Raw genomic sequence first — 4673 nt, forward strand, 5'->3', positions numbered from 1 at the left:
GCCCATTGCCAGTTCAGCTTCGCAACCCGTTGAGCAATGTAGGTTACTCTGGTTCTCCTACGAATCTCCTCCTTTATGATTTGATCACGTAGAGATAGGTACTCCAAGCATAGCTCTCTATCGTCCTCTGAGTGATTCTGAGCTTTCTTATGAAGTTAGCGACCATGTCTCTGATCCTGTCTGCACTGGCAACACGCAGTGTTCGAAGACTTTGGTCTTCAAAAACTAAGGAATTTCAGACGAGAGATTCATAAAAAATGAGAAACCAAACTGTTTCAAAGGTCCCGACCGACGTCGCAGTTGATCTGAGAGACTGTTGTAGTTTAAAATCACTAGGTAAGTAGGTATCGTCGTAAAAAGAAGGCGATTATAACGGCGAATGTTTTGCATAATTAAAACCTAGATTTCAAGGTGTTCGTGTGTGACTAACCGCAGCCGCTTGATTGGGTGACCAGTCGTGCGTGAAATAGATACTTAAGATACTCTAAGATCGAGAGACTGGGTAAAAACTGTGACGTCATCCTATCAGTTCACACGTCCATCATTAGCCAGTTTCAGACTCAGTGAGAACATCCGTGAAGAGAAGAACGATACGAGAGATACGATACGAACTATATGGATGATAAATTCTCACCTGTTCTCGTTTCAGTCAAGGGCGGTTTTTATGTCCGAGACAAAGAGGTTACATTTAATATTATGAATAGAACGCTCTCCTACAGCTACGTTGAGAAGTTTTGCCGAGACTTCTCAGCTGGCTGAGACGAGGAGAGACGAGAACGCTATTTTGGATGGTATTCTCACCTGTTCTTGGTTCGGAAGAGGTTTTTATGTCCGAGACTTAAGGGTTCACGTTCGGCACGGTCTGCTGGTCGAAGAGGACTCCCCCCGCTTTCGCTAAAAAGTTTTCTCGAACCTTTTCTGCTGGAATATTCGCGAAACTAGTAGGTACCTACCTTACCTACCTATACATTTGAATTTAGGTAACTACGCGAAGTTATGTTCCTGACACGCGTCGAATTGAGAACGCCCTCTTTTTTGGAAGCCAATTATTCGAATTATACGTGGACGTTCATTCCAGCATTGTATTGGAATGGACTGAGTCCATTATAATATTAAAATATGTCTTTGATGGTGTCGTCTAAATTTTTTCAATACGTAATTGTAATTTATAGAACGGCACTGGATAGGAAGTCTAGTTAGACGATTTCAGTGGCGTTGGAACCACAGGAGTCAGGACTAGAAGCATAGGCACGATAGCTCAAAAATCAAACTAAGCATAGATTCGGAGTGTTCCGATGTTTTGGTAAAAAAGGTAAACTTTAGGTTTCAAGGTGGTGTGACTAACAGCAGCCGCTTGATTGGGTGAGTAGTCGTGCGTGAAGCGCTGTCGGATCGAGACCCGAGAGGCCGGATAAAACTGACGACATCCCGTCAGTTCACACGTTCATCTTTGAATTTTTGGTAGGTAGGTAGGTAGGTATATAGATAGGTAGGTATGCGAAGACGAGACCAGACTGGAGAGCAGTGTTTTATAACCTGATTCAGCTTTGGGAACTGGGGTAGGTTACACAGACTTTAATCAAGTTAAGTCTCGTCAAGTCCTCTGGGCAACACTAATAACCTAGGACTGTCTGGACAAAGACGGGCCAAACCTAATGCGTCATTATACCGGTGTTTTGGTTGTTGCGCTCCGCTGCTTACTATAAGTATAGTTACACGCACCTATATCTAATCTAAATACCTATGTACCTTCATGGTAAAAGTGAATCTTTTAGGCAAGCGCGCTCCAACCTAGACCTCGTCATTGCTTTTTAACCGACTTCAAAGAAAGGAGGTTCTCAATTCGACTATATGTTTTATTTATTAAGCATGGTTGTCGTCATGCGTAAGTGCTATCTCGCAATAAAAAAGTTACAGACGCAGTTGAGTAGGTAGGTACCAGATTATTGAACTGTACCTACCTACAGGTACCTTTGAGTTTGAGGTGCATGTACCTACTTACCGGTCTGGCCTGATATTTTATCATTTCAATCTAGTTTGAAACCACCGAAGCAGTCCAAACAGTCGAGCTTCTAACTATGACCTCATGAGCTGACAGATAGGTTTGACCTTTGTTTCTACAAAAACCTTGATTCTAAAAAATTCGCACCTACCTACGCAGTTAGCAACTCTATCTACTTAGGTTTTTATAGTCCGCGACAGATCGAGATGGCAATCGGGGAGGGAACGCCCCGCACACTCGCACGCCCCCGCGTTAGCCCGGTGCGGATGAGCGCAGCTGACATGTGGGTGTGCGGGGCGTCCCCCCGACTCACACCCCGATTGCCATCTCGACCTATCGCGTACTATAATTATGTGTGTCATGGCAATCGTCACCACCTGCAAAGCATCTAAGTACCTATACAAACCTACTCGACAAAAATTCTTACTAACTTAAATTTTTACAATTTGGACAGCAAATCGTGGGACGCTGTTACAAAAATTGTTGTTGAATGCTCGATGCTCTCTACATGATTCGTAGCTTTTGTTTTATGGCTTTCTTCGATGACTAAAAAGTCCCAAGTAGGTACTTAGGTGTTAGTTATTAAGTACCTATTGTACTTATTCAGTAGGCTCTGTTTCTATCTAAGCTTCAATAAATACGCAGAGAAACTTTCAGCTTTTATAAAATGACAAAGTTCTGGCACGCGCTAGCTCTCCCTAGAAGATAAGTTTTACAAATAGATGGGTTCTAGGTAGGTATATTTTGCGCAATTCTGCTTAGAGAATGGGTGCAGCCGCGGACACATGCCACTGCACAGTGGGTAATCCATAAAAAAACATATTCTACCTTACTTATTTGGCAATCACACCTTGACTTTTCGTTTTTGGTATACTACTGCATAACAGCCAATATTATGGACAACCTTAGAATAATAACACTAACCAAGTTTAAAGGTAAGTATTTATGGAAATGGGGTGGAGACGCCCCGCATACACGCACAGCTCGCGCGCTAACCCGGTGCGGGATAGCGCGGGTGCATATGGGGCGTCTCCCCGCCTCATACCCCGATTGTCATGTCGACCTGTCTTTACGACATTTACTATCAAAAAAGAATTTTCCTAAAAAGATCGTATTTAAATATGGGTGCAGCGGCCATCAGCGCCGAACAGGCCAAGAGGCGCAAATATGAAAACCTCGACGGGAGCTTCATATTCGTGCCTTTTGGTGTGGACTGTGGAGACCTTGCGCCCGCGGGGCATTGAGCTCTTTTTGAGGAAATTTCAAAAAGGGTTATCGGGTCAACCGGGGACCCGAGAGCAGCTACCTTGGTTAAAGAATTAGTTTAGCCATCCAAAGGGGTAATGCTGCCAGCATCTTGGGTACAATGCTTCGCTGCGGTGGTCTCGATGAGTTTTACTTTAATTTATTTTAGTTTTAATTTTATTTTATTTTTTACTTTTAATTTAATCGAATTAGATGAGGCTAGCTTTAAGTTTCACTGTAATATTTTTATTTTCTGTTAGTAAACTATATTATTTATTTAAATACAGAATTTAATGATTGTGCATTGAAGTTAATAAATCAAATTAAATATCTACCTATCTACAATCGACCAATTACGGCATTCGGCTTATCATACCAATGAAATCAGCCACAGTATTGATAAAGACATGCGTAAGGTACTTGGCGATAATAATTAGGTACTTATAGAATTCTAGATAAGAAGCCGTATGGTTATGCAATTAGGGCGTCGATCATTTTTAAACGACTTCATCTGATACATGTACCTAAGTAATACATCATTTTATTCTTAACACTAGACTAGATACTGTAGAATGTATATGAATAGCTAAATATTCTATCACTACACATATTATAAATGCCAAAGTGTGTTTGTTTGTTGGTTTATAGATTTGTCCTTCAATCACCTCGCAAAGAAGCATCGACGGATCGACATGATTTTTTGCACGGGCATAGTTGAGACATGGAGAGTGACATAGGGTAGTTTTTATCCCGGAAAATCAATGAGTTCCCATGGGATTTTAAAAACCTAATTCCACGCGGACGAAGTCGCGGGCATCAGCTAGTAATAATAATAACTCATTGATACACAGACCGCCAGAACAAATTTTGTGGAAGTCGTTCGTTCAAAATACGCTCAAACTATGCTTCATGCTACAAAGTAGATTTATCTCGTAAAGAAGTCTTTGTCTAAAAATAAGTCGGGAGTGATAACCCGCGCTCCAATTCCGAATTAAGATTTCCTGTAATATACTTACTTTTCAGATATCAAAGGAGATAGAACACGGTCATAAAAATATTGGGAAGTTCTTTGAAAGTTTGAATGAATTTGTATTTTTTGTTGGTTTTAGTGAATTTGACGTTAGGAAATAGGAAAACCATAGTAAGAAAAATTCTTCGATGAAAAATTTAAAAAATATGTCACCATCTACTACGAAATACTCAAAAAATCTTTTTAAAAAATCTAGAAACACTACACATACCTAATATATTCTCTATAGTCTAAGCTACACACTACAGCTTACTCACACCTAATTTACAGCTTCGCTCGCAGTAGTATTTTTACGTAATTAGGATGTTAAAATAGATTTTTTTTCTCTTTACTGTAAATGTTTTTGGTACAAATAATTAAAAAAAGTCCCTAAGCATGGTAAATAAAACACCTTGA

Source organism: Maniola hyperantus, chromosome 21 (assembly GCF_902806685.2).
Source record: "Maniola hyperantus chromosome 21, iAphHyp1.2, whole genome shotgun sequence".
NCBI lineage: Eukaryota > Metazoa > Arthropoda > Insecta > Lepidoptera > Nymphalidae > Maniola > Maniola hyperantus.